Source organism: Eschrichtius robustus, chromosome 21 (genome assembly GCF_028021215.1).
Source record: "Eschrichtius robustus isolate mEscRob2 chromosome 21, mEscRob2.pri, whole genome shotgun sequence".
Taxonomy (NCBI): domain Eukaryota; kingdom Metazoa; phylum Chordata; class Mammalia; order Artiodactyla; family Eschrichtiidae; genus Eschrichtius; species Eschrichtius robustus.
Window position 1 is genome coordinate 20,047,042 of NC_090844.1, and position 12,148 is coordinate 20,059,189.

Consider the following 12,148-nt stretch of genomic DNA (forward strand, 5'->3'; position numbering starts at 1 on the left):
GGTTTAATAAGCCATTAATGAAAGAAATTGCTTTCCTATGTGATTTCACCAGTGGTTGTGTACATTTCTCTAAATTCATGTTTTCAAATGCTAGTGGACATATCTATTTACATGTTTCAAAAGCGCAAAACCACAAACGTCTGAAGGAGAATTCATCACTTACCACCTTAGGCCTTTAGTATTCCATACCTCTGTAAATGACACCATCATTCTTCATCACTCAACCCCAAAACTTAGCCATTCTCATTTTTTTTTTTTTCTTCTCCTATCCAAAATATCCAGAATGGGAAATTTTGGAGAACACTGACATTTGAAAAGTAGGTAGAGAGAAAATATATGACAGAACCTCAAAGGAGTGTCCTAAAATGTAGAAAATTTGAGTCTTATTTGAAGGCCTAGGTTATTATATGAGGACCAGAATAAAATATTAGAATAATGGGAAATAAAATAATTTCAGGGAATCAAATATTTTTCCTAATATAGTGAGACATACGAACCTTGAATCAAGGCAACCCTTAACTATAAGCCTTAGGTATGAAATGAAATAAGAAAGATGAAGCAGTTAAAATTCTTAGAATGCAACTACAGTAAGTTAAATTTGAATAATACTGGTGACTCAATTTCAAGGAGAAATGTCCCATGACCTCACTTAAGTCTTGTTCCAGATGTCTTTCAAATTATGACAGTCACGCATACTGGCTCACTGGGCTTCTGTGAAGCTCTATGTGTGTAAAAATACGTAATTTAAATCTTTGGACAAGCAATATTCAAAGTTACTTCAAAATAATGAAGACAGTGCAGCTCTGGCAAAAGTTGAAGTGCGTTAAAGCAGCGGTCCCCAATCTTTTTGGCACCAGGGACCAGTTTCATGGAAGACAGTTTTTCCACGGACTGAGGAGGGGGTGATGGTTTTGGGATAATTCAAGTGCGTTACATTTATTGTGCACTTTATTTCTATTATTGTTACATTGTAATATATAATGAAATAATTATACAGCTCACCATAATGCAGAATCAGTGGGAGCCCTGAGCTTGTTTTCCTGCAACTAGATGGTCCCATTGGGGGTGATGGGAGACGGTGACACCTGAAGTGTGTTGCTTATGTCCAGTCTAGTCTGTAAGATGCAGCTTAATTGTCACTTGCCACTCACTGTAGGGTTTTTTTTTTTTTTTTAAAGAAATTCACGTTCTTTTATTTATTTATTTATGACTGTGTTGAGTCTTCGTTTCTGTGCTAGGGCTTCCTCTAGTTGCGGCAAGCGGGGACCACTCTTCATCGCGGTGCGTGGGCCTCTCACCATCGCGGCCTCTCTTGTTGCGGAGCACAGGCTCCAGACGCGCAGGCTCAGTAATTGTGGCTCACGGGCCCAGTTGCTCCGTGGCATGTGGGATCGTCCCAGACCAGGGCTCGAACCCGTGTCCCCTGCATTGGCAGGCAGATCCTCAACCACTGCGCCACCAGGGAAGCCCTCACTGTAGGGTTTTGATATGAGTCTGCAAGCAATTGATTTATGATGGTCTCTGTGCAGTCAAACATCTCTGCTAATGATAATCTATATTTGCAGCTGCTTGCCAACGCTAGCATCACCGCCTCAGCTCCACCTCAGATCATCAGGCATTAGATTCTCATAAGGAGCATGAAACGTAGATCCCTTGCATGCTCGGTTCACAGTAGGGTTCGCGCTCCTAAGAGAATCTAATGCCACCGCTGAACTGACAGGAGGTGGAGCTCAGGCAGTAATGCGAGCGATGGGGAGCGGCTGTAAATACAGATGGAGCTTCACTGGCTCGCAGGCCGCTCACCTCCTGCTGTGCAGCCCGGTTCCTAACAGGCCATGGATCGGAACCGGTCCGTGGCCTGGGGGTTGGGGACCCCTGCATTAAAGGGATGTGTACTTTAAAAGAGGTTCTACAAGATCATTGACAGTCATGAAACAACACATTGGGCTACATTTTCATTGTGATAAAACTTAAATTATTGCCAAATGATTTGTCAGTAAAGTTTCTGATTTATTTTGTCAAACTCAGTATTGTTGCTTTCTTTCTAATGTACTTTTTTCTACATGTAAGAAATTATTGTGTAGGCCACCTTTTAACAAGCTATGCAAAAATTATTCCAGTAGAAGAAGGACAATGTAGCAAGCAAATAACCAATCACATTCCTGAATGGGGACTAGTATTGCATATTAAATGTGCCTATGTTAGTTGGCACATCACAATTTTGATTGTTTATATATTATAGTAATTTTTACTGGAGTGTGTTTTTTTCCTAGGCAGTTCCAAAGAAAATGAAGTTTGTTAAAATAGTGGGAAATCAGACATAGTGCAATGGAACTGCATTAATATTGGGCCAGAGAAAAGTTTTTTTTGATTTATTCTCTAAAGAAAGGATTTTCTAGGCAAACCCAAGAGGTATATGAAATATGAGAAAGAAATTAAATGCCTTCAAACCATCCTCAAGTACATTGAAAGTGCCACTCTAAACAATTGACATTCTTCCTAGCATGTTCCTTGAGGACTCCTACTAGGCAGTACTTTGTTAGCCAAGATCTATTTATTGAGTACCCTTGAAAAAAAAATTAAAACTGCATGACCTTGAATACATTTCCTAGTTCTATATTTTTACTAACTTAAAGTGGCCAAATCAATTAATCATATGTAGTGATATTTTACTATACATGTGACATTCTTTGAAAATGAAGAGGCATGGTAGCTTTTATAAGCAGATTAATCTGGCAAACTTGAGGAGAGTAAAAGGCAGGCCACTAAAATAATCCAAGTAGAAAATTATGAAGCTCTTAACTAAGGTCATAATTGTTCAGCCATCATTTTATATGTCGAATGTGTGTAAATACTGTGTTAAAAACCCTTGGCTAGAAAAGACTGGAAAACTTGGGAATCCTTTGTGCCTTTGTGTTACTGTCTCCTAAGAAGCTATACCAGGACCTTGGATATCCTTCACAGTGGGTGGCTTATGCTGAGTGATAAACTTGATGATGGGAAGTGACCCACAAGGCGTTCTTTGCTGAATTTTGTTTGGGTTTCCAGATGTTTGTATGCATTTACTCTGGTATCAAGTATTGTCTGACTTTCCTAGTGAATCATTTATTAAGTTTCCAACTCATTCAATATCCAGGTCTTTTCATTTCTTGACAGTCTCGTTGCCATGATCTAATGCTAGTCCTTGTCATGGTCAGGAATTGTACCATCTCTGGTTAGGTCAGAAACCATTAGCTTAAGCAGAAAATGAATTTATCAAAGGATATTTGATAGCACACAAAACCTTTGCAGAGGCCCAAGAGCCAGGATTGAAGGCTTTGCAGTCTGAAACAATGCCCAGATTACCCCCCAGGATGGCGCCAGAAGAGACAGCACAGCTGCTTTGCCTGGACTAGGGTAGGCCCCATGGCTGTGGCACGGGCACTGCCTCTGCCGCCACTGCCTCTGGGAGCTAGACAAGCGTGTTGTCACATCTTCTGAGTGCATCTTTTAGGGTACATACTTCTTCTGGCCACCAACTTCTAATTCAGATTCTGCCAGAAGGTCTCATTGATGGATCCTAGATCACAATGCTCCAAGGAGGCTGGGGAAGTGAATTTTAATATCTAAATTGGGGAAGCATGAACTCCTACAGTGGGGAACTTCTCAGATAAGGGAGGGATGATCATTACTTCTTAGTAGCTCCCTCAGTTTGAGAGACAGAGAGGGACTGAGAGAGAGAGATAAAGAGAGAGAGAGAGAGAAAAAGAGGGGAGAGAGAGAGGAGCCAATATTCTTAAAATCTCTGAAATATTCATTCCAGCATTCCAGGCATTTCACTGTCTCACAACCAGCTTTTGCTCTTTCTGCTCTTTTATTCTAGTACCTCTTCCCCAAAGTTCTGCAAGCACATGGGGACCTCGAATTCATTGACTCTACTACTTCGTTTCTCTCCATGAAATATTCTTGCTCCTTTCTTATCCAGTTTATGTTGTTGCTGTTTTATAATTCCACCCCTTTACTGCCCCCTTAGATACGACTCCCATGCAGGCCACGCTCCATGGGGCTGGATCTGCCCAGGAGAGAAGCTTCTGCTACGTGACCATTTTAGGATGTGTGGCCTGACCCTTTGCCATCTGAGGATTGAAGCCAATGCTTCCTCGTGACAACCACTTCCTGGCAAACATGCTTTGCTCCCACGTTGATGTTTCCCTCTGTCCTACTCATCAGGTGAAAGCCCAGTCCTGGGTAAATTTCCCAGTTGTGCTGCTGCATAACTGCTGCTGAGTGCCTGCGTGCTGCTCAAAAAAAAAAATCACACAATTCTACTAATTCATTTCCCTTTTAATTAAGTATTGAATTTAAATCTTAAATTAAAACCAAAAATCTTGAAGAGTCTTTCAACACTGCCTGGCGTTTTATGCTACCCCTTTAATAAGTCGGCACATGCAGATGGCCCCATACTCTTCTGGCTTTCTTTCTGCCCCTGTTCAGTCTATTTCCTGCTCCTCCTCCTCATTTCAACCTCTTGACATCCTACTACACAGATTTCAGTCTCCCCAAGGCTCCTCCAATTGGACAAATACAATCTCAGTCCTCTTCTTTGCTCAAGTGAAAATTAGGAGTTATCCTAAGTTCTGTTTTTCTCTGCCCTCATATCCCATCTCTCATGAACTTACCTACTTTGCTTCATTTCCATCACTTGCACTCCAGAGGAAGCCACTGCTGTCTTCTCCCTGACCTTCTGAGCACCACTCACGGTTCTCCTGCTTCTTACCTTGCCCCTCCGGCAATCCACTCTCCAAGCATAACGGCCAGCACCCACTTCCTGTAGTGTAAAACTTTCATGTCAATCCCTGATGTAAAACCATTCCCACTGAACTTGAAATGATAACTTTAATTCCCTAAGATGATCTTAAAGTCCCACATGACCTATGGCTTCACCCCTTTCACTTTCTATCATATTCCTTTTTTTAAGGAATATGTCTAAAAGTATCTTGTGACTGATTGGTGTCCATGTTTATTGTTGGTATCTTCCCACTAAAATGTGATAGAAGCATCTACTTTGACCATCCTAACTAAATTCATCACCTAATGCTCTCTATTTTATGTCTTTGTTTTACTTTTCTTCACAGTCCTGTTGACTTCTGTATAGGATGTTATTTTACGCACTTATTTACTTGTTAAACTGTGTCTTGCCATAGCCAGACTGTGGGCTTAGGTGTCTTATGGCCAAAATGTCTCCACCACCTAGAACTATGCCTGGAACAGATCAGGCTCTGAGATTCTTGAATAGATGAAAACATTAATTAATACATTAACCACATGATAAGGGAAATAAAGAATATATTCATATCATAAAATTCATAACATTTTAGACATAGAAGGGGCATTTGTAATCATTTAATTGAAAATGATTAGCTCTGAGTGAGAAAACTGAGGCCCAGAGAGCACAGCTAATTATTAGAAGAATTGGGGCTAATTCCTTAGCTGTCATCTAATTTATATGTCACCATGCCATATTTTGTCCTTTGTAAGTAAATGAATTCCTTTTTTCTGGCCTCCATTTTTCCGCATGCCTAGGTCCATTATCCCTTCAATGTTTCTGGTGTATTGGCGTAAACTTGCTTAATTAATAAGTGAATAAATAATGAATACTGTAGTAACATATATCTATAATTTATGTGATCTGGTAACATTTAGATTGCTTTTGTTCTACCTGCCCTGGGAGAATCTTTGATTTTCTTCGTATATGATATGACTGGTCTCTTTCCTTTCAGTCACAGGAAGAGGGAGGTAGTGTTTGTGTGCTCCAAGGATACAGTTTTAAGTCATGGTGCCTAATGGGAGAACCAAGTGGGGAGTCCCTGAACAGGAAACGATCAGACTCTTTCTCAGCCAGCAATTTTATGCAGATCCCTCCTGCCTGTACGTACTCAAGATAGGATATGATCATTCTTCAAGGCCGGCTGCTGGCTGCACGGAGGGCAAAGCCAGCCTTTGAACATCTGCACTTCCCATATGCCCTTCCCACAAAGTGCTGTGCTCCAGCCTTGTGCCGATCGGCCCACACACGGTGCTAATCAGGGCACAGCGATGCCAAAGCATGTGCACCAAATTCAGGGCACTCCAGCCCTCACTGCCATCCTGGCTGTTGGCAGCGTGACCTCGTACCCTTAGAGCCTCGCACACACAATCTGGCAGAGGTCAGTGCTTGGCTGTATTCCGCTGTTTATACATCCATCCCCTTCACCTTCAACTTGCCTGTCATAAACCTTGCCTGTCAGAATGCTAAGCAAGAGCTTCGAGAGGTGAACTGGGTCCCTGATGACTAACAGGTGCTGCATTGCTGATGTGGGCACAATTTGGGGACTTTTAAAGAAATAAATTTTTCCCAGTCCAAGTCACTAGGAAGGTGGATTTAATGAAGTGGAGCAATGTGAATATTGACATTTAGGCTCACATGCAACCTGCATATGCACTGAGTTTTGCAAAATCTCCTTTAGCCAGTTCTGAATATGACAGAGATCTTTACTTAGGAGAGGAAAAAAATGTTTAGGTCAAGATACAATACAACGAAATAAATGTAGGCATGTGATATCTGGATTTAGACACTATCATATTTTAGTGTTTGTTTTTTCATGTACATTAAGGCAAAGAAGTCTTCCAAAAACAGCATCCATTCATTCATTTATTCACCCATTTACTCATTAAATAATGCATTTATTGTCCTTCTTACAATGGACCTGGCATTGTTTTTGGATGCCAAAATAAGAGTTCCTGTTTTCAAGTCACAGAAAATATAATGGGAGGCGCAAGAAAAAATGATATCTTATTTCTTTCTAATTAATGTTCACAATAGAACGGGAAATCGCATATTCCTCTCAGATCTGTTCATATTATCCCATGAAAGCACACAAAAGGATGAGAACTGTTCCTTGTCCACAGCTGAAATCTCCAAAGGGTACTTCCAAGGGTCTGGAAGGAAAGAGTCCTCGTGATTAGTGTTATAAACAGCAATGCTTGACCTGGAGCTGGGGGCAAGGGGCGAGGAGGGCTGTTTTAGAGGAAAGACATTCTGGACCAAGGCCTTCAGAAAGGAATTGAATTGTCCAGGGACAAAGCAATACTTAAGTACATTTTCTAAACAGATTTAAAAGTGAACAGTAGGAAGGCATCTTTATCACTACATATCTTTATCCAGTTTTACTCTTGGTATAATTCTCTGAAGCAAAATATTTAGTTTAGTTATTGGATAAATAAAGGAAGGCAGAGATTTAGGTGAAAAAGACAGGTCAAGGAGCACAGGCCTTTCAGGCAGATGCAGCAGCAAAGGCTTGAGGAGGTATTTCCAAGGTATTAGGCTGGGTTTGTGGATGGAAATGCCACTCAAGGACAGCAATCTGTTCTGCTCACAAGCTTTGTTGAGCATCATGATATGATTGAGCTTTGAGAGCTGAGTACACACTGCTTCTCAAGATCTCCTGCATGATCCTCATTGGTTGGCAGTGGCAGCCATCAGTGCTTACAGGAGGAATTTACATCGTCTCAGGAACCTTGGGCAAAGGGGCTCCCAGGCTCTGTCCCTCTCAATCCCACCACCACTGCCTGGAAATGGTTCCTGCTTCCATGTAAACCAATAACACATCATGCCCTGTTCCCAGACCTAGTTTTCATGTTTCTTCTGAAATTCTTGTTCAGTCATACATTTTCTGTTCCTACATAGGACCTGGAAATTTTCCACTTATATACACACAGATGCATGTTTTGGACAAGGCCTACCACAATTATGAAGGGGAGCAAAAGTAATAAAGACAATAATACTAATAGCTAATATTTCTTGAGAATTTATATGTCAGACATTATTTCGAGTATAATACCCATATGATATTATTAGAATATCTAGTCTATGGATGTAGAAACTAGAGCACAAAGAGGCCAAGAATTTACCCAAGTTACACAGCAAATCATTGGTAATGACTGGGCCTAACTGGAGATGAGTGTGTGATGGAAGGCTGAGCCCCATATTATGAAGAGCCCTGCATGCTCTACCACGAGGACTGGACTTTAGCCTGCAAGTAATGAGGAGCTACTCAGGGATTATAAGCAAAGAAGTGACATGGTCATGTATAAATGTTCATACCTGTTGCTCTTAATCTTTCTCTCCTCCTCATGAGGAAATTTGATGACCTCCTAGGGACAAACAACCCAGCTCGAATGATCCCTTTCTCAACACTGAACGGTCTAAATGATGGCTAGATTGTTCCTCTCACCATCTGTGTTTTGACACTAACATTAGTGACTTCCATGGACACATCCATGCCAGCTTCTGTTTCTTGACAGCCTCGTCTCTAGTGAGTCTTCTTTGCCCTGCAGCATCCCAGTTTTGAGGTAAATCTAAACTAGGCTACCTCCTCCCAGCTTCTTAATACTTCCTATCCTTCCAGCTTAAATGCTAGACTACACACCCAGAGGCAGTTCTTCAACTCCAAGGTGCTTAAGACAGTGGTTTCAAACCTGGATGCACATTAAATCACCCAAGGAGCTTTTAAAAAAATGCTAATTCCATAAAAGCTATAAAATTTTAAACCACAATGAGATATTGCTCACATTTATCATGATAGCTAAAACGTAAAAGAATGACAACGTCAAGGGTTTGTAAGATTTCAGAGCAACAAAACTCTCACATAACTTGAGGATATGGGGAGGGGGAAGGGTAAGCTGTGACAAAGTGAGAGAGTGGCGTGGACATATATGCACTACCAAACGTAAAATAGATAGCTAGTGGGAAGCAGCTGCATAGCACAGGGAGATCAGCTCGGTGCTTTGTGACCACCTAGAGGGGTGGGATAGGGAGGGTGGGAGGGAGGGAGATGCAAGAGGGAAGAGATATGGGAACATATGTATATGTATAACTGATTCACTTTGTTATAAAGCATAAACTAACACACCATTGTAAAGCAATTATACTCCAATAAAGATGTTTTAAAAAAACCCAAAAAACTCTCACATATCGCTGGAATTAGTACCGTTACTTTGGAAAACTATTTGTCAGTAACTCCTAAAGCTGAACATACAGCTACCCTACCACCCAACAATTCCAGTCCTAGCTATGTTCTCAAGAGAAATAAATGTATATGTCCACCAAAAAAGGCCTATAAGAATGGCCGTAGCATCATTATTCATAATAGGCCCCAACTTGAAATAATCTACAGGTCTATCAATAGGAGATGGCTAATTAAAAATTTTGGTATTCATACTATACAACAATTAAAAAGAATAAGCTATAGATAAACAGCAACAAGAATAAATCTCATATTGAGTGAAAGAAGCCAAATGTATTAAGGATACATATTCTTTTCCTCTTTAGCTTTCCTCCCCAAGTCCTTTCCCCAGTTTCGCTCCTCTCCACCTCTTTTTCTACACTTTTGACCTAGATGGTGAATCATTCATTTTTCACTTGGATGTATCTGAAGAGGTCTTTGAATCTCTGCAGGTGAAGAAGGGTTTGAAGTAGAAGAAAGCAGCTGTCAGCAGTCTGGTCTCAGAATAAATCATCTTTAAGACTATCAAACCTATTATATGGCCAAGTTTGAGAACCTCTTAACTGAATTTCAGTGAGTTATTGTACTAAAAATGTATCACATTTCTTGACTTCGCAACTTGTTACAGATGGCACTCAATCCCAGGAAGAGGAGCATATTTGAAGAATAAATACTAATAAATACTAATAACTCACTGAATAAGGTGAGAGCCCATGAGCTCATATTGATATAAGTAAATAATTAAATTAAAAAGATTTTTGAAATTTAATGTCCGTTAGCTTGATGTTTGATTTATTTTTCAGCTACTATATTTATTTTACTAATAACTTGAATACTTGTTTATCTCACACTTACACATTCTTCAATGATGCATGGTATGTGTGAAAAGTAGTAAGCATGCAAGATGTTAGACTTCTTTAATAGGAAAGTAAAAATTCCACTACTTTACTTTTTTTTAACGTGTGCACTGTATTGTATTAAAAATGCTCTTCACTATGGAATGAAAATCAGTATGAGCACAAGTAGCCAAAATAGAAAGTGCTCAATGTAAATAAGTGTACTAACAACATAATTTAATAGAATGTAGTCTACATGGTACTAATATGTGAATGGATGTTAAAGACTATGACAGGCTTCTTCATTCATGTTAGAATATATATTTGAGTCGAAAAAAATCTATTGGCCAGTATCTGGGTGTTAGTTCATCTCATTAAACAGTGTGATGGAAAATGTTCCTGGTCCTTTTCTTCTAATTTGGTCTCGCCTTGGCCAGTGAGGGTCTGTCTGATTGGATAGTCTCTACACTGAAGAGAGCTGACTACCGCTCTGATTAGCCACTTTGTCAAATGTCACTTGCAATCAATCTGGCTGAAGGAAGGAGCCTTCAACTCTGATCAGATATCTGTTTTGTCAGGGTAGCAGAGTACCGAGGTACAGATCAATGCGGTCACACTGGGGAAGTAAACATAAACAAAAGCGCTTTGCAAGCATAAATAATAATAAGTGATACATGCAAACATGACATCTCAGAATTACTTTAACACTGGCCTGCTAAACTCATCTCATTCTTACACCCCAACTACTGTGGCTCAGTCCCAAGAAAAAAGAATTGGCGGTTACTGATTTAAACTACGCATATATAAACACATTTTAACTCAGGTCTCAAAACATAAAATCTGTTAAGCCATGTATATTTGTCCTTGTCCCTGTCTGTAGAATGTTATTTTCTTTTCCTTCCCACAGGAGATACTCACAAAACAAAGTCACTTTTATTCATTCTGAATTTACCAATCCTTTAAGGCCCAGCTCAATTGCCCTTAACTCTACAAAGGGTCTCTGACCCCTCCCCTAAATTCTGTATATTATTCCAAGTCTCTTGTAGTGTTTGTTGGTCTCTCTAAAATAATATTTAATACATGATCTGCCTTGAATGATAGCCATTTCTTTCTGTGTGAATTTCTTTCCGCTAGTTAGATATTTTACATTGCTTATTAACCCAAGTATGGTGTTTATTAATCATGTCGATAGAGAAATATAAAAGCTCATGACATTTCCTGTGTACAAGCCCTCTGTATCTAATACCCAAAATGTATACCCATGTCTGTATAAATCCAACAACCATGAGTCAAGGAGATTTTGTTGAGCTGTACTTTCTGTAGTCTAAACATATACAAAGCAACAAAATCGTTATAATTTACTATTATATCATTCTGTATTCACTATTGTAGCCATTATTATTCATTATAATGAAATAATTTAAAATTACTTTTACAAAACCACCTATAGCATTTCTTGTCTTCATTCTAGTTGTACTTGTGGTAAGTGCTAAGTTTTCCTAGCACTATCCAGCCCTCACCAGATCCTATGAAGACTAACTCACCCCAATCCCTCCTAATCTTATTCATTTTTGCAATCCTCACAGCACCAAATGAATAATTTTCATCTAGCAGATCTCAATTAACACTTCTCAAATTGAACACAGTTACGAGCATTAATATGTCCTAAACTCAATCCTAACTTTTATTCACTGTAGATTTTTGGAAAACTCTGGAAATTTACTCTGTTTTTCATAATTATTTCTGATTCTCTATGTATTTGGGGGGAAAATCATTTCTTCTACGCCAAAGTAAAATATTTTCACAAAAAGGCAAAGGCAGACTCTATCAAGAGTATGGCAGAAAACTACATATAGGATACCCATTAGATGCCTGACAAAGAGTTTCAACTTTCCCAGTGGGGCAATTCATAAGCTAATGAACCCAAAGCTAAAGTGAATTTTTCTAATTGACTTAATAAGAGTGGGCAGAACTAGAAGGGTTTAACTGATGGAGAACCAGGTTTAACAGTGCATGCCTGCCAAATGGACATGTGGCAAACAAAAAATAATTCTGGGTTGAGTAGTTTTGTAGCCCATGGTATTTAGGCTTATTCAATATAGAACGGGCACTGCACATATTATATATGAAATATATATATATATATACACACACATACATTAACTAGATATGTTCAGTATGTATTTATATATATTTTATATATAATGTATATTTATATACAAAAAATATGAATCGGGGATAAGTTCACTAAGACTCAAAGCTGTATCCATAAATAAATCAGCATCCAAG